Below are 19,185 nucleotides of genomic sequence, written 5' to 3'. Positions count from 1 at the left end.
TGCCTTCCAGGGGTGCAAGCAGATGCCTACCTGCTTCCTTGTCCTTACCTGCTTTTGGCCTTTGAGGGAGGCAAGTTCTAGGTCTTTGAACATCAATATGCAGATTCTCCCTTCCCATCCTTTAATCCTGTTACTCTGTTCAGCCAGTATGTAGAGCCTTCCTCCTGCCTACCCTCCCTAGCCAGAGGTCAGCAGGTTTAGGACTCACCAGAGATGATCAGTAAATGATAAGTGGAGTAAATGACTAATAAAGGCATTTTGGTCTGCTTTCCACACCATGCACACATAGGTTTTTCTTTTCAGTATGTTTAAAATTTTCCATCAGAAAGTTTTAAGGGAAGGGGATTGAAAAAAAAAGGATATGGCATAAAACATGGCCTAATAACACTTACTAAAAAGTACCTTGTTTAATATAAAGTTGGTTTTCTACATGGAAAAAAAATACACAGAAAATTAAGTTTCAGGTAGATTATAAACTTAAAATGAAACACAAAATTAAGATTTTAATTGAACTACATTAAAAAAAATTAAAGCCCTATAACCTCACTGTTCAAGAATAGCTGTAGTTGAGCAGCTTGGGGCAAGAGTTCCTTATCCATATTGCCAGGGTGTTTGCCTCACAGGCTTGGCCAGCTCAGCTCAGCTTGTCTCAGGGGTTCCAACAACTTGCTGCTGAGCAGAAAGAAACATGAGCCTGGGGCCTGCTTGCAGGACACATGACGGTTTGGCTCTTTACCTGAACCCTGGTGAAGCATCTGAGGATTTTAATAAAGCTTATGGTGAACATAGAACCCCAGAGAACCAGGCTGGTACCAGTCTCCTCTTGAGCAGGGCACCTCTGGGCCTAAGGCAGAACCAGGTAGTAGCCATCTGGATTCTGCACTGAAAGCAGTTAGAAGAAGAAGGGGCTCTAGTGGAATGAGGCAGACCTCCAGCCTGCTGTGCTGCTCCCAAACGTCAAAGCAGCCTGTGCTGCACCTGCCACTCGTGTTTTTCCAGGGCCCCTGAGTCCAGCTCTTTAGGACCTCCCTGGGTACAGGAGCACAGAGGGCAGGCAGTGAATAACCAGGACCACCAGCCTGCTGATCAGAAGTGCTCCGCTCCAGGTGATGTCCAGCAAGCACCTGCCCTTGTGACCGGTATGACTTGGTGGGGTTGAGGCAGTGTGGTGGGGAGAGCAGGGGCTTTCTCCTCCTAATAACTCCCTGAAACCAGGGGATTTTCCCCTCATGAGGATACGGTTACTTTTTACTGAGCAATGAGTAGCTGTTCTTAGCTATACGACTGTCCTTTTGACACAGAGCTGGCATGGAGCTTAGTTGGGGCACAGCATCCACAACACACCTTCAAGGAAACTCAATCTCATTTAGGAGACAGTATAAGACAATCTCAACCTTTCTAGGGCCTACCAGGCACACAACCTCTCCCTCTAAAACCCCTACCTTTCTTCACCACAGCCACAAAGTATGATTCATCCTTAAGATTCTGAACCACCTGCAAAGGAGAAGGGGTCACTAAGACAATTCTGTTCTTAGAGCCAAACAGAATAAACTAGGGCAGAGACAGCAAGATGGCCTGGGGTTGGAAAGAGTATTTATTCCAGGCCTTGTGGGACCGTGCAGGGAACCACTGCCTACTTTACCTGGTCACTGAGGAGAATGAGGATGCCCCTGGGGCCCTGATGGAAAAGACGATGGATCTGATTGGCTGGGACGGCCAGGAGTTCAGCCAGTTTCCCCAGGAGCTCTACAGCACTGAGTTCATCCAGAGAGATCTCTTGATAAAAGCCTGGGGGTGTGGGCAGCACAGGGGCAGGAGTCAGTGGGGGGTGCCACTGCCCAGAGGGCAAAGTAGTAGCTCATTGGGAGGTGCCCAGATGGGGAGAAGGAGTAAAGGAAAAAAGTTTATACACTTCCATTTTTCACCTCCCATTCCTTACCTCTGGCAAGGCCTCAAATTGAGAGGAACCTCCAGTTTAAAGAAGTGATGGGATGCTGTATGAATGACTGAGGCCCAAATACACAACAAGATTATAGTGTTCTAATCCCTTGTACTAATAGAATAACAAGTTTGGATGGAATTTGTGGAATCAGAGTGTAGAGCATGGAGGAATAAACCCAGGGAGACATCCTGGAAGGAGAAGACTAGTCAAATCACGGAAGATGAACATGCCAAGGGCATGCTGGGTCCCAGGCCAGAAGAGGTTTCATGCAGACACACTCGGCTTGCTGCTTTTGTTTTGGAAGAGGCCAGAACCTCACCTGAGTCAGGGTTCTTAGGAACCTCATCGTCTTGCCTAGAGGCCTCCTGAGCAACATAAAAGGTCAGCCGGTGTCGGATGGGCCTGGGCCAAGAGAAAAGTCTACATTCATACCTGAACTAAGAGGTCCCAGTTTTAGCCCCTTTGGGAGAGCCCCACCTCCTCCCAGGTGTCTAGGGAGAGGGGTCACCAAGATTTAGTGAATGCTGGACCCTGTGGGGAGAGGAGAAAAACCCAACTTTACCCCCAGAAACTGAGTGATGCACACAGGATGGCCGCAGAAAGAAGTCCCAGCAGCCTAACTTTCAAGCCCTACTCTGCTAGCCTTGCTCTGACCTCAGGCAGCAGGTTGCTGTCCTCCTGAGTTTCTTACTTTGTAAAAAGAAGTGGGGTTAAGCAGTTTTTCAGGTGCCTTCCACTTAAACATTCTATGAAACAGGACTGCAGCTGAGTTGGTAAGTGCCGCTACACTGGGAGGGCTTCCCAGGTGGCACTAGTGGTAAAGAACCTGCCTGCCAATGCAGGAGACGGACAACAAGTTTGATCCCTGGGTTGGGGAAGATCCCTTGGAGAAGGGCATGGCAAGCAACTCCAATATTCTTGCCTGGAAAATCCCATGGACAGAGGAGCCCGGCAGGCTACAGTTCACAGGGTTGCAAAGAGTCAGAGGTGACTGAAGTGACTTGGCACACAGTCTACAGTGAAAGGGGAACCCTGGTTGGCATGCCCAGCACCTGGCTCAGAGAGTATTGAAAAGGCGGATCCCATCAGCAGCTCCACAGATCTGAGTAAGGTCGTGGCGAGTAAGCTTCAGCAGATCAGTGCCTGCAAAGTCAGACAGGGCTAAATTAGGGGAAGAGAGGTGAGGGAGCAAGGGTGGCAAGGGATACCATCCACTGTAAGTCTACAAATAGCCCTAGTATATCCAGACATAGAAATCAGACTTGGATTCAAATCCCACCTCTACCACTGGCTAGCTATGTGCTCTTGGGCAAGGTATTTAGCCTCTCTGAGCCCTGTCCTCAGAGTAATGTATAAATGGTATGAGATAATGCACAAGAAGACAGCCTAGCAAGCATTGTGCTTTGTCAACAATTAGTTCTAAGTAAAAGTTGAAGGACACAGAGCAAGCCAGGACAGACAGGCTTCCTGCCTGAGTGCCCTCAGTCCCCTACAGGTCTGGTCCCTACCTGTGGACCAGATCCCAGCCTCACCAGTGAAACTGGCCAGCAACTATCAGTAGCTGGAGAACTGGTGCCAATGCAACCACTGCTGTGTCTCTAGGATGGAGGCTCCGGGGTTCAGATCCTGAGGCATAAAGAGTGGTCCAAGTAACACCATGGACCCACAGACTGACAACAAGATGGAGGGGAAACATCCCTGCCCTTGGGGGTCCCAAGTCTGAGAAGGGAGGCTCATCCAGCCCGAGGGACATGCAAAGGCCATCAGGCAACGATTTTGCCATCTCTGGCCATACCACATCTGTCCACCAGGGGGCAGGGCCACCCTATTATGGAGAAAGAAGGAACTGCTGAGAAGGCTTTGGAAGAGTTGGGAGTGGGGGGGAAGACTCACAAGAGCTAAGCTGCCCCGCAAGGTGTCCAAGGCGAGTGATGGTGAGCAGAGCCTGTGGGGGAGCAGGGAGCCTGGCTCAGGGGAGCAGGGTGCCCAGTCTCCTGCCCCCGCTTCCCTAGGCCTGTCCTGGTGTCACCCACGTGTTCCCCAGAAGCTCCCTCAGTGGCACCCCTGGGCCTGCCCCTCACTGGCCTCCTGAGTTGATGGCTTCTCTCTTCACTCTCACCCCAGGGGCTGATAGGAGGTGTTTATCCTGCCTCACCTCTCCGGGGACAGGATCTTGCAGGAGTGGGGAGAGGTCAGAGCAAAAGGGCTCTGAGGCAGATGGGCCCCTGAAATGGGCTCTGGCCACGGTGGACCGTGTGGGGCAGACAAACAGCAAGGTTAGCCTGGACATTCAGGAGCGCAGTGGCAACTGCTGGCAGGCCTTGGGCCAAACTTGGTCCCTGCACCAGGAGCCCCTCACAGGTAGATCAGATTTCCACACAAGAGAGTTAAACTAGCCTCAGGTCTGGCTGGGGGAGTCTGGAAGGCTTCCTGGAGGAGCTACAGCAGCAAGGGAGGTGCTCCAGGAAGAGGGAGCAGAAGTCGGGTAGTCGCAGCAGCAGGGCACAGGAGAGTCAGCCTGTGCGCCTCAGCTCCTGGGAATCATCAACTACAGGCACTGCAGTTTGTCCTCGCAGGAAACAGGGAATCACTGGTGTGTATGTGGGGGTGCTGATGATCCTGCAGCAGTCGCAATACCTGAGGCCTCAGTTTCCCCACGTGTTCAATGAGGATGTTTTCTGCACACACACCCCTGCCCGGCACACATACCTCCATGAAGACGGTGCTCTCAGAGGCTGTCTGATGCTTGTTTCTCTCATGCGTGGGCTGTTTCTGAATCTTCTCCCGGTCAGTTTTCAGTTTCCAGTCAGCTCTTTTGGGTGACAAGGAAACATCAGAGTTCCCCTCCATACCTGCCCACTTCTCATGGCAAGAAGGGCTCTGAGAAAGAGACCAAGCCCCATCCCTCTGTGTACAGAGAAGGAAACAGTCCCAGATATAGGGCCTGCAGGCTGAGTGAGGGCCCACTGCAAAGCCAAGTCAGGTCCACACAGCCAGCAAGGCAGGGGGACAGCCCTGAGAGGGAGGGCGGGGAAAGGGCCCTGTGCTGCCCATACCTTAAACACCTTGACGAGGCACCCAGCTGAATGCAGGTGCTCCAGCGGAAGCTCCTTGTCACTGGGCTTGAAAGTGTCGATCTGGAGGCGGAAGGGGACGCCTTTCTCCCCGCCTTTTTTCCGAGGAGTGAACTCGGTGCTGATGCAGTGAACCTGAGGTGGAAAAGAAGGGTGACTATCTAGGTCCCGCCCACAGTCAAGGGTTCTCACCTGAGACCTGTCACCTGTCTGCCACCTGTCAGCCACAGCAACTTCCCATCCCAACCAGTGTCTATTCTTAAGGCATACCTTATTAGGTTCTTTCCCTGGTTCAAAATCCCTCAGTGGCTCCTTAAGACTATTAGACAAGAAGCAAAGTCCCTGACCGTGGCATTCAAGCACCTTAAAGAGACAAGCCTTTCTGCCTGGCTGCGCTCTCTCTCTCCCATCAGTGAACACACTGACCCACCCATCTAGCCTACTTATCACCCCAATACACCTGCATAGCTGTCCCTAGAGTCCTCTACTGGGAAAGCTCTCTCTGCTCACACTTGAGCCCATCAATTCCATTCCAGGGTAAAGTTACCAATTCAAAATTTATCTAAATTGAGTGTCTTGTATTTAATTTGCTAAACCTAGCGGTCTACTCTAGGAAGCCTTCCTGACCTGCACAACCACTGTAGCCTTCCCGCAATCTTGTGAAGAACAACTAAAGAATCTAACTTTACAGGTAGGGAAGCTGAGGCTCATAGAGATTACATTACCCGGGCAAGGTCCATGCCAAGAAGTGGTGGAACTGAAATTGTGCCATATCCACCTGGCTGTTCGTCCAGGTGCTTAGAGTACAGAGGACATTCGAAAAAGGGACTTACAGGTGAATTTTGACAATACTTTTTATTATAAAAGGAAATCTATTCAACATAGAAAATGCAGGGGGGCTTCTCTGGTAGCTCAGCTGGTAAAGAATCTGCCTGCAATGCAGGAGACCCCAGTTCAATCCCTGGGTCGGGAAGATCCCCTGTAGAAGGGATAGGCTACCCACTCCAGTATTCTTGGGCTTCCCTGGTGGCTCAGATGGTAAAGAATCTGCCTGCAATGTGGAAGACCTGCGTTCAATCCCTGGGTTGGGAAGATTCCCTGGAGGAGGGCATGGAAGCTTACTCCAGTGTTCTTGCCTGGCAGGCTACATAGCCCATCAGGTCGCAAAGAGTCAGGACTGAGCAACTAAGGACAGTGCAGCACTGAAAAAGTACAAAGGGTGAGGGCATCTCCATCACCCCACCTCTCAGAGATAGTCCTGTTAACATTCAAGGATTGTTTCTTTCTATCTTTTCTCTGGGCAAGAAAACAACACAACTTTTATACACACACACTTTTACTTTTGCAAAACAGAAATCAGATATTAAACACAAGTCTGCATTCTGCCTTTACGTACAGGAAAGCAGTTTCTCTTGTCATGAAATATTTCCAAGACATCATTGTAATGGCTACACAATTTCCATTATAAACTAGTAAACACCTATTTCAAAGTCCACCCTTATCTGATGGACATTTTGATTAATATCTTTCAATATAAAAATGGCAGGGGCATGAATAGCTGCTAAAGGTATGTTTGTGTACTTATTCAACACTGCATTTCCTGAGGTAGACTAGAACTACTGGGAAAATGAGTATGAACATTAAATATAATAAAATTTGCCCACATCCCTACAAAATGGATGCATCGATTTGCATTCTCGGGATATGAGGTTGTCTGTTTCTCTAAAGCTTACCAATAAGAGTTTTTTAAGAGCCTTTGCCAGTGTGTATATGTGTATATATATACATATATATATAGTTTGTTGTTTAATCTAGCCAAGTCATGTCTGACTCTTTGCGACACATGGACTGTAGCCCGCCATTCCTTTGTCCATGGGATTTCCCAGGCTAGAATACTGGAGTGGATTGCCATTTTCTTCTCCAGGGGATCTTCCCGATCCAGGGATTGAAGGCATATCTCTTGCATTGGCAGGTGGATTCTTTACCACTGAACCACCAAGGAAGCCGTGTGTGCGTGTGTGTGTGCACATATATACATGTAGCTTTAATTAGCATTATTAACATTTTGTGAGTTTGAACTGTCTACATTTATTAGCAATTTGTATCCTTCTTTATAAATTGCTTATATATCCTTTGCCCATTTTTCTATTGAGCTTTCATCTACTTTTTAATATATGAGAACTTTTTATATATTTAAAATATAACATTATATATGTTATATGTGGCAACTGTTTTTCCCATTTGATGTCTCCTTTTAATTTTGCCTATACTTTGCAGACCATTACTTTCTATGAAGCTAAATTCTGTCCTATGTATTGTCATTTCTTCCATCACCTTAATGTTTAACAAGTCCTTCCCTATGGTGACATTCAATCAACTTTTGTCCACCTTTGTTCCTCATGGTGCTTTCTGGAAGTGATTCTTATTACCTCCACTGACCTCCACCCAAGCTCACCTTTCTTTTCCATATAGGCTGCTGCCACCCCCATCTGACCTCCAGCCTCCTTCCTGTCCCATCTTCAGACTCACCTGCAGGAAGAGAGAGGTCTTCTTGGTCAGGTCCCAGTAAAACTCCACGGTGTCCAGCTGTGAGGGCAGCACTTGGGGTTCCAGCACCCCCACGGACAGTGGGATATCTGCAGGCACAGATTGGCAGGCAGGGAGCAGGGCTCAGCACCACCACCCCCATCCACAGGGGCCTCTAAGCCAGACAGCAGCCCTGAAGGGCCCTGGTCCCACCCCATTCACCTATGTCCAGGATACGGTCCCCAGGCCGGCTCCACCTCCACTCATCCAGCTGTTGCTGCTCAGTGAACTGCAGGTGCCAGTCATGGAAGACCACATGCACCACGCTCTGTGGGCACAGGAGGGCACCAGGGCATTTGGGAACCAGCTCCCACCTCTGGAGCAGATCAACCTTTCCAGCCTCTCCCACCCGCAGCGGGCAGAAGGACTTAGAATAACTAGATCTGTGTCCAGATGCCACCTGCCACTCAACAAGCAGTGAAACTGAGGAAGTAACCTAGAACCTCAGTTTCCTCATCTGTAAAATGGAGGCGTTACTCCCTTTGCACTCACTCTTTCTTCGCAGCACTTAGCAGTTTGCGATTTGTAAATCAACTTGTAATCGTATCTAAATTGTTCAATGACATGTTTGTCTCAGTAGAACATGAGTCCCCTGAGGAAGGAAGCCACATCTGTCTCTTTACCCCTGAATCTCTAGTGCATAGAACAGTTTCTGGCAAAGAACAGGAGCTAAATAAAAACTTTTTTTTCCTGAGAGATGGAATCGTGTGTGAATAATGCTATGTAAATGTGTTTCTAAATCCTGGCTCTGCTACTCACTGCCTGTGTGTCCTTGAGAAAATACTTCACCTCACCATGCCTGTTTCCTCAACAATTCCCGCCGCCACTGAGCTGTTGTAAGGTCAAATGAAAAGGTGGACGTGAGAGGATTCCACTTGAGAATGACATCACTGCGATGATGCTGGCTTCCTGCCAGAGGGATAGTCATAGCCAGCCTTTGCCAGTTCTGGGAGTGGAGGCACTTGCCTTCAGCAGCCAGGGCTCTGGGGTGGCATCGACCAGTTTGGGGTTGCAGAGCATCCGTAACTCATAGGATTGGCCTAGGAGAAATTGAGGGGCAGTGGGCACCCCTCTCTGAGGGGCAGAGAGGCTGCCTGCCACCCCCAGCCCACCCCGGGTCCAGCCTCCCGCTAGCACCCCGCTAGCCCCTCTCCATCCCCAGGCCCAGCGCACCCTGGTTCAGGTAGGTGAGGGCCTCCTCCTGCTGCTTCACGGGCCGTAGAGGTGGCTGCGCAGAGCACGTACTGGAATGTGGGACAGGGCTGCTCCACTCGGGGGATGTTGGCCAGCTCTTCCTGCTTCAGGTAGGGTAAGGGCAAGGCCTCCCTGCCAGGGAGAGGAAGGCACTGCTGGCTTCTGCCCTGCCCACCCCCTCCTCCAAGAGGTTTTGACTCTTTCTGCCAGATTCTCCCTCCAGGGAGCCTACAGTTTGCTGAAGCAGGTACCCCTGCAGCAGCCAGGGCCTAAGGGGTCCCCATTCAGCTCCTCTTAAGGTGCAAATCCCCAATACTACAATATTTGCAAACATCTGCCATCAATTACTTATTTGCAAACTCAAGGCTTGCCTGACGGCCAGTGACTGCCCAACATGTGTCCTGAGCGGGTGGGTGGTTAGGGTATTTTGAGATGTCCTGGGACCCACTAAATTCCAGGTACATTTGACTATTTCCCAGTGGGTTCACAAAGAGTTGGATATGACTGAGCATGCACGCACTGACCAACCACCCCGCAAGAGCAGGAAGCCCATAATCTTCAGCTTGAAACAGATGGCCCTACCATGTCCATCACAACTCAGATCAGTGCCTTCCTCGGGGACTGGAGGGAGGGGTTCTGGCCCTTACCTGAGCAAGCTGCTTGGCGGCCCAGAGTACCGCTCCCCGGGGCTCGGCCACAGGTGCTCCGGCTGGTTGTGCCAAAACAGCATCTTGGAGAGAGAGCAGGAGCAGCTGTGTCGCAGAGAGCTCAGCACTGGGATGGGCTGGACCCCCTGGGCCATCCACCTGGGGCCCCAGGCTTTATACACAGGCAGGGACGCACAGAAGGGTGGGGCCAGACTTTGGCCCCTTATTGGCTGAGCAACCAGGGCTCCAGGAAACTCAGGACCTGATAGGCAGCCCAAGCTGGGAGGGAATGGAGAAATGATGTCCCTAGGGCTCCCCACCAATCATTAACTCAAAGGGGAGACAGTTTTGCAGCAAAACCAGTCACAGGGATAGATAGCCACCAACCCCACCTTTACCGTTGCCCAAGAGGCCCAGAAACTATGAGGGCCACCCTGGGGCTAAGAGATTAGCTCCACATACATAAGCCAAGTTGACTCCTGGAGACCGACTGCCTGGACCCCTCACAGGATGCTATGGGGACTAGGAGCCTGACCATTCCAGGGGACAGGACAAACAGACACACAGCATCATGTGGACCTACAAAGGACCTTTGCTCCCCCTGGTCTCCCCCCAGCCTCCCCCCATATAGGGGCAGTGATGGCCCAACACCTGTCCTGTCACTGGGGGCTGCCTGGCTAGGGGACTGAAGGTTTCAGAATATAGTCCAGCTTGCTGTAGAAACAGCTCAGGAGGTGGTGATGGGAGGGAGAGCACACCTGTGAGAAAGAGGGGCTGGGCCTGGGAGTGCCCCCTCCCCGGGGAGGCAGAAGGAGAGGAAGTCCAGCTGGGCTGGTCTCGCTGCCCCTCCTCTGCCCTGGGGCTTGGGGCAGACTGTTTATGGATGGCCCCCTTCCTCAGGCTCAGCTCCTGCTGTCACTGTACACTGTCAGCCCAGGCCTGCTGCCTCCACCTCCCACTACTGTGTTTGGTGTAAACAGATAAGGGCGTTTCAGAGAGCAGAGACAGGACTCCAAAGATGTGGCCTGAACTCATGTGACCCTAACTCTCCAGGCTTTGTGATTCTGGCAGTCCCTCCTCAGAGGAAGGGAGAAGGAAAACCAGAGTATGCTGCCCTCCCCATCCCCACCCTACCCCCCCCGCCACACACACACACAATGGGCTGGGTTCCTCCAGGTACCTGGCCCTCAGTCCTGTACCTACATTCTTCTCCTATGAAGCCAGACCAAAGGAGAAAAGGGGATGGGAACATTCCTGCCAATGGGGGCCAAAGAAACTTTGAGTCCCCAAGATCCCCGTTAAGACCCCTAAGACTTCAAGACTCACCCATTGTCCAAAGCTGGATTCAAGGCCAGAAGACACCCCCCCACCATGGGACCCTCCAAGGTTGGACAGAGCAAGATTGCAAGAAGGCCAGAAGAAGGGGCTAGGAAGGGTCAGGAGGCAGGGCGAGGCCCTGGTCTGGGTGGAACAGGATGAGGGAGCGGCAGTGGGGCAGAGGGAATGAGTAGGTGGTGGGAGGCGGTTTGTTACAGAGGCTGGAAGTGGAAAAGGCAGAGACTGGTGTGGGCCCCTCAGGGGACACCTTCAGTAGCCGGTCTGGGGAGGGGGCCTGCACCACAGGCATGCAGGATCCTAGTTCCCCCTCGAGTGATTGAACCCATGCGCACTGTAATGGAAGCCTTAGCTGGACCGCCAGAGAAGTCCCAAAGCATGATATATTTTTTTTAAGGTGGATTTTTTTTTCACATCCAAACAGCTCTATCATTGTCTAGGCATGGCATAACTCGATCCTAATAATACCCTTGGGGTTATTCCTTACCCTAAGCCAAGGAAGTAACTTTTTTTTTTTCTGTAAAAATTGCTAAGGAATACTTTACTGTCCTCCTCTAACCAAAATTGATTGTTTTGTTTTGTCTTCTATCCCAGGCAACATTCTAACCTGAAGAGTTAGAGTGTGAAGTCTACTGCTCCCTCAGAGGAAGAGGGGCTGAGAGGCATGTCCCTCATCCATTCATTGAACCTACCTAGTAAGTGAAAGTTGCTCAGTCGTGTCTGACTCTTTGAGACCCCATGGACTGTAGACTGTTTGGCTCCTCTGTCCATGGAATTCTCCAGGCCAGAATACTGGAGTGGATAGCTGTTCCCTTCTCCAGGCAGGGACTCTTCCTGACCCAGGAATCGAAGCGGGGTCTCCTGCACTGCAGGTGGATTCTTTACTAGCTGAGCTACAATTACAGGCCAGTAGTAGTAGGGTGATTCCTTTCCCCAATAAAGTGTCTCTGAGGCTTCTAGTGCGCAACTCCACAAGGCATCATACCGAACAGCAGCCCCTAGAGTTTGAGGATGCACAGACCTGTCTTTGAGTCCCCAGTCTTGTATTCCTGAGAGTTCTTCTCACCATCAGGAAGTCTCATGTTGGAAAGGTACTCGGTTCATGTTTCAAAGTTACCGCCTCCTTTTTTTTTTTTAATAATATATTTTAAAATTATTTATTTTTGGCTGCACTTTGTTGCTGGGCGTGGGCTTTCTCTAGTTGTGGAAAGTGGGGGCTACTCTTTGTTGCAATGTGCAAGCTTGTGGTGCTGGGGCTTAGTTGCCCCTCGGCATGACTCATGTCCCCTGCGTTGGCACACGGATCCTGAACCTTCGACCACTGCCTCCTCCTTAAAACCCTTCTGCCACCCAGCCAGTCGGCATTTATGTTCTCCGTGTGTCTCAGCCCTTCACCAAATTCCTTCACAGCAGTCATCTGACATGCAGTTTATTCTTTGTTCTCTTAATGTCTATTTTCCCATCAGAGTGGAAGTCCCTTGAAAGTAGAGACTAAGAGGTGGGTTAGTGTTTAGGGTTAAGAGTGTGTTTCTCGAGACAGACCCTGAGTGCAAGTACAGCTGTGTGGCTTTGGGCAAGAAACTAAACCTTTCTGAGGTTCATGCTGCAACTGTAAAAAGGGGATGATGAGAACCTCTACCCCATAGGGCTGGGTAATAATGAATGAGATAATAATTGAGCCCTCAGTAAGTGTAGGTGTCTTTATTTATTTATTGTGGCCACACTGCACAGTTTCTGGGATCAGGATCTCAAGTCCCTGACCAGGGAAAGAACCCACATTGCCTAGAGTGGAAATGGGGAGTCTTAACCAATGGACTGCCAGCAAAGTCCCAATATAGATGTCCTTTTCTCTATATATTTCCAGTGCCTAGTCCATTATACAGGTTAATTTATTTAACACTTGAAAGTGTAAGTTTATTTATATAACACATAAATGTAGAGTCTGCTTATTTAACAAATAGTTCTTTAGTGCTCAGTGTGACTTCAGAGGACTTTTCCATCTACCTTCTAAGATAAATGCTATTTTTTTCTATGATTCTATTATCACTGCCTCCCTCCCCCCAATTATACAGATGGGGAAACTGAGGCTCCAAGAGATTAAGTAGCTACCTCAAGGTCACACAGCTAAGATAAGACACAGCCAGGGCTTGAACCCAGGCTGCCTGAACTACAACCCTTTCTCCTAATGACTGTGCTGTATGACACTCTGCCTGACAAATATGTATGGAATTCTGAAATGACTCTCCAAGTAACATTCCAACTTGAGGAGCTGGAGAGTAAGGTCTACTCCCCCTCCTGCAAAGAAAGGGGCTGATGCAGGGATTTGAATGATTCATGCATTCATTTATTCAACAGCTCTCAAAGAAGTATTGGACCCTGGAACCTGGATTCTGATGAAAGGAGGGACTTCTGACCTTTCTGAGCTTCAGCCTCTCCAGCTTCTGTTCCACTCCTGGCCCATGAGCTCTGAGGATGGGCAAATATGAATGATAGTGGCTGGGCTGCTGCGGTTGGTTTTGTAGAATGGGGGTAGGGGGACTAATGATGGCAGAGAGACAGGATACAGGATTTTTATTTCCTTAGGTGTGGCTATGACTTGAGAATTCCCTCAGGATGAGTAGCAGTGAAGGCTGCAAGGAAACAGCTTTTCTGGGGTATTCGATCTTCCAGGTCCCACTGCATGTTACAACCACCTCTTGAGGTAAGAAGGTCCCAATTACAGTCTGTGCAGTTTGCCCAAGGTTATTAGCTAGTGGCCAATACTTAGGCCGCCTGATGCAAAGAACTGACTCATTGGAAAAGACCCTGATGCTGGGAAAGATTTGAAGGCAGGAGGAGAAGGGGACGACAGAGGATGAAATGGCATCACTGACTCGATGGATGTGAGTTTGAGCAAGCTCCGGGAATTGATGATGGACAGGGAAGCCTGGCGCATGTGCTGTAGTCCATGGAGTTGCAAAGAATCGGACATGACTGAGCAACTAAACTGAACTGATTAGCTGGTAAGAGTGGTCTGGACCCTGAGTCACCTCACTGCCATACACCCAGGCCAAAACAAGACTCATTCCTGGCCATCCCCTTAGAAGGCTCTTAGCCCACTACTCTGGCTCTGTTTCCATGTTGCTGCCCTGGGAGCCAGAGGGATCTTCCTACGACACAAGGATGACCATACCATTATCACTCTTGGTGACATTCTCAAGCTGGGTTATGAAAACCCCGGGGTAACCCCGCCCATCTTCCAGGCATCAGTGGTACACAGTGGTTAATGCTTAAAATCATTAAAAAATGTTTTGGCTGTGCTAGGTCCTCATCATGGCACTCGGGCTTTCTCTAGTTGCGATGCATGGGCTTAGTGGCCTCATGGCATGTGGGGTCCTAGCTCCGCGACTAGGGATTGAACCTGAGTTCCCTGCATTGAAAGGTGGATTCTTAACCACTGGAGCATCAGGGAAAGTCCCTAAAATCATATTTTAGTGGGAAAACTAATATGGATATTCTTGGAGTCAAAAGCAAGGCTTGCACAAACACTTAATATAGAGCCATGTCTTTAAATTCCTTTCTAGTTCTGAGTGAACCACTCTGCCCACCTGCTGCCTCCTCATGCCCCATGGTACCCCCAGGTTGTTCACCTGGGTTCCCATGAGTGAGTCTGAGAAGCCTGTTTGTGCAGGAAAACCCATCTTCCTGGCCCAGCATCCACAGCCATTGATCCACTTTCCTCTGCCTTTCCCTCTCACCTCTCCCCCTCTCCCTTGCTTACAGTCCTGCAGCTTCCAGAACAGTCTGTTCTATTTCACACCTGGGCTTTGCCCAGGCTGTTCCCTCTGTCTTCCAGCCCTCTTTATGGCCTCTGTCATCTCAGCTCAAGGCACATATCTGTCCCCACTGCTCCCTACCCCCAAGTCTGTTCAGAGGGACCCCCTGTATTGTTGGCACTCTCTGGGTCAGGATTTACAAGAGGGCTTCAAATGCAGTAAAAAGGCACCCCCGAGCCCAAAGCCTCTCTAGTAGGCACTTAGTAGGACCCCATGGTTTAGATGTCACAAATGTAGACTCTTAAAGGCCCCACCTACACCTGCTAAATCTCCTCAGTCATGTCTGACCCTTGGCGACGCTATGGACTGTAGCCTGCCAGGCTCCGCTATCCATGGGATTATCCCAGTAAGAGTACTTGAGTGGGTTGCCATTTCCTCCTCCAGGGGATCTTCCCGACGCAGGAATTGAACCTGCCTCACTTGTGTCTCCAGCATTGGCAAGCGGGTCCTTTTACCGCTGGCGCCCGCTGGGAAGCCCACCTACACACTCCTACCCGAAAGATATCCAGTGCTGTTTTCTGTGTAGCCTGCAGGGGGCGGTGTGGGTCCAAGCTGGCCCCAGGAACTCCAGCTGCTGTTTCAACAGTCTAGACACCCAGCCCGAAAATCTCTGCCCAGGAGGAGTTAATGAGCTGAACACTAAGGGAGGAGTTTCAGGCGGGCCCCATCCTGCCTGCCTCAACCTCTCTTTAACATCATCACCCTTAATAAAGCCAGTCACCCTCTCCTCTAACACCCGGATCCAGTTCCTTCCAGACTTCATCCGCCCTCTTTCCCACCAGCTGTCAGCAGCAGTCTGCACCCCAGTCTGTGCCCAGGGCCCCTCTGCAGCAAAAGATCCTCCCTTAAGAATATGGGGGCCCTCAGTGCTCTTATCTCCAAAATTCTAATCCCTAACAGCCCCACCCCATCCACTGGGCTCCACCTCTTTGCTCACCCAAAAGTGATGACATTGCTGTTGCCTTGGTAACAGATGCTTTGTGGGTGGGTATGGGGAGACTTCAGGACATCAGAGGCATGGGGGAGGGGGAGGGGCAAACTGGCATAGGGCCTGGGAGGGGCAGCCAGGGGTTATGACTTCCCCAATACAGGCTGCCATCAGCCTTATGTCCCCAGCCTCGAGGAGAATAGAAACCGAATAGAAGGGGCATCTTCTTGGAAAGAGAAGCTTTCTTATTGGAGGAGAGGGAAACATCCCCCTCCCATGAAAACAGGTCTCCGGGACAGTTCAGCCTGGTGGGGTGGGGGAGGGGCAGCACATACTGGAGCCCATATTGTGCCCCTCCGGGAAGCCTGAGGCACAGAGAGAGGGGGCCGCTCACTCAGGGCGTGTTAGGGACAGTGCCACAGGCAGTGGAAGGGTGGCTCTATGCCAGTGTCCCGAGCTCCAAGGGGTGGAGAGGCCCTCCTCCAGGCCCTGGGGACCTTGCTGTCCCAGAAGCCACAGCCAGGAAGTGTGTCAGGCACTTGCGTAAGAGCCTTCTATATTTCCATAAAATCATAATTACCGATGCCTGCCACCGGCCTTAGCTCATTAGAGCGGCATCTGCCTCTGGGGCCCATGGGGTGGGCTGGCAGGGGGACGTGAGGGAGATGGGACAAGGCCAGGCTCTCACTGTATTCTCAGCATTCCCAGCCCCACTGAGCCTGGGCACTCTTCCTCTCCCCAGCTGAAGATGAGAACCCAGACTTGGCCTCAACCATGACAAACTCCCCAACTTGGGAACCCCGATTCTAAAGCTGGAGGGAAAGGCTAGTCACTCATGTGCTCAGCTTGGGCTGTCGACAACCCATGAGGGCAGAGGCCAAAGCAAGGAGGGGCTTGAACTGAAGGTGTTTACAGGAGAAAATAGGTCAGTCCTTATGGAATAGCGGTCAAAGAATCTCAACCCCCAGTGGAGGGCCCTGGAGTCATTCAGGCCAGTGATTCTTAATCTTGGGGGATCTTAGATTCTCTGAGGAGCAGAGGAAAGCTCTGGACTCTCCTCCAGAAAATGCTTATCCTCCAGAATTTGATACAACTTCGAGGGGTTCATGAACTCCCTGAAACTCACCTACAAACCCAAAGTTAATAAGAATCCTTAAAAATTTTTTTTAAATACAATGGTAACTACCATGTACTTTCTCTGCCCAATTCTTTACGTATATTAACTTATATAATCCTCAAAAGAACACTAAGAGATAGACAATTACCCTCCCCATTTAATCCAACTCCCCGTTTCAAAATAATCTAGTCCAATTCATCCAATCTGAAGAGAAAGAAACTAAGGACCCTCCAGAGATGATGGACAGTTCTCTGCCCAAGATCACAGAGTAGGAAAAAAGGACAGACCAGGGTGAGGACCAGGTTTTCTTAGTGTGTGCTGGGCCTTGGCCATATGCAGATTTGAAGTCATCTGTCCATCCTATCCGGAGAAGGCAATGGCAAGCCACTCCAGTACTATTGCCTAGAAAGTCCCATGGATGGAGGAGCCTGGTGGGCTGTAGTCCGTGGGGTCGCTGGGGGTTGGACACGACTGAGCGGCTTCGCTTTCAATTTTCACTTTCACACATTGGAGAAGGAAATGGCAACCCACTCCAGTGTTCTTGCCTGGAGAATCCCAGGAACGGGGGAGCCTGGTGGGCTTCCGTCTATGGGGTCACACAGAGTCGGACACGACTGAAGTGACTTAGCAGCAGCAGCAGCAGTCCATCCTATCATCCCCAGGCTCCCGAGAGCCCAGCAGCTGTGCTTATTCACTCAGCTCTCCTAGTCAGAGGCCTCCTGGTAGTTCTATTTTGACTTCCGGTCTGAGAGCCCTTTTGAGAGAGTGACTGCCACTCATCCTCCTGGAATGCCTTGCCCCTTGCTCTGCCCGCCCCTCATTTCTGCCCTCCGAATATAAGATGGACAGTGTGCCCCCAAGAGAAGCTAGCCCTGTTGCTCCCTCCCCAGCTCTGAGCCACTGCAGTGGGAATTGTCAGCACTGAGACAATGACTCAGACTTAGTTCATGAAAGATCGCTCTGAAACACGAAGGCTGCCGGCCAGGAAGGACATCCAGAGGTCATGGGATCCAGCCCCCTGCCTCCTCCATATTTGCTCTACCTTAGGCTTCTATTGCTGAGACCAGCTGGGCCCCAGAGCCCACCGACTTCCCTGCCTTTCCTCGGTCCCCCACACCACTAATTCCCCTGAGAATTCTTTCCCAAGTCTAGTCAGGCTCTCCTTCTGGGTTAGTTCTTCCACGACATAACAGGCTCCAAACAGCTGAGGAAAGTGAGGAAAGGAAGCTGTTTCTTCTCTCTGCCTCAGAAAAAGACCTAGGAAGAGACAAGTCCCTCAGAGAAAAGGAGAGAAAGAAGAAAATGAAAACTTTCTGTGTCTGTCTTTCCTAGGCTAAGTGGTATATTGCACTATCTCATTCATCCTCTGAACAATTAGGTGGGCAGAGTCTCCATTTTGCTGATGAAGAAATCAAAGCTTTAAAAGTTACCTACCCAAGGTCGAGCGAATTAGTGACTACCCAGTTATTGGACTCGAAGGAAGCCAGAGCCTCGGTTCTTTGGAGAGAAATAGAGGTATCTTCCTGGTGGCTCAGATGATAAAGAATCTGCCTGCAATGCAGGAGACCCGGGTTCAATCCCTGGGTTGGGAAGATCCCTTGAAGAAGGAAATGGCAACCCACTCTAGTATTCTTGCCTGAAGAATTCCATGGACAGATTAGCCTGATGGGCTATATAGTCCATGGGGTCACAAACAGTTGGTAACGACTGAGCAACTAACACACACAGAGGTACATACCTCCCTCAGGAGGTCTCCAAACACAGAAGAAGCTTGTTTGTTCCAGCTCAGGAGTGCTAGAGATAGAGGCCTGGTGATACCATCTCAGGGTGCTCCAAGCATTCCTAAGTATGAGTTGCCTAGGGAGGTGTTGTTGGGCTGACCTGTGCTGGGCTGGAGGGAAGAGGATGGCCTTCAGAGGGGAACAGGAGAGGCTGATCACGAATGGGCTTTTGGGGAAACTGGTCTGAGGGCTGAGGTCAAGTTCTGTGGAAACTCCTTTTAGGAAAGCAAGCACTCAGAGAGTCTGCCGTGTGTGGATCTGGAAGGGGAGGAGACTAAGCCCCCATAACCACAAACCCGCCCGTCTGCACTTGTCCTACTTCTGCCACTGGCAAATAAATCTCTTTCCCTAGATGCTGTAACCTGAGCAGCGCTCCAGCACCAACGTGAGCTCATCTTCAGGAGGCGAGAGATCCCATGAATGGCTGTGTTCATGGGTGGGTGAGGAGGAGGGACACAGGGTTCAGGCCCTCCTCCAGGGCTGGCATAAAGGCAGGACCCTTCTGAGTGCCACCCACTCCTCATTTCATCACCCGCAGCGATGAGGAGGAAGGAGACTTAGACCCAGAAGTCTCTCCACCCACATCCAGGGAAGGAGTATCTCAGTCTCCAACCTCCCTCCATTTTCTTGGACAGGCCCAGAGATGAAGGGCCAGAAGGGCCAAGAGGGGAGAGCAGAGAAGTTTAGGAAATGGCAGGTGAGTGACATGCATTAGCAGAGGTAGCTTCAGATCAAGTGGACAGAAGACTCTTTGGAGGGTCCACCT

General features: G+C 50.6%; 1 pseudogene; it reads right to left on the bottom strand.

Annotated features, from left to right (window-relative positions):
• Positions 1-1,398: 1,398 nt before the first annotated feature.
• LOC129538424 (transcription factor CP2-like protein 1) lies at positions 1,399-9,526 on the bottom strand (annotated as a pseudogene).
• Positions 9,527-19,185: the final 9,659 nt, after the last annotated feature.

Source organism: Moschus berezovskii, chromosome 20 (assembly GCF_049115385.1).
Source record: "Moschus berezovskii isolate FMDL1 chromosome 20, NW_MosBer_1.0, whole genome shotgun sequence".
NCBI classification, from domain to species: Eukaryota; Metazoa; Chordata; class Mammalia; order Artiodactyla; family Moschidae; genus Moschus; species Moschus berezovskii.
Note: the sequence above shows the minus strand (reverse complement) of the source record. Positions and strands in the feature narration are given on the sequence as shown.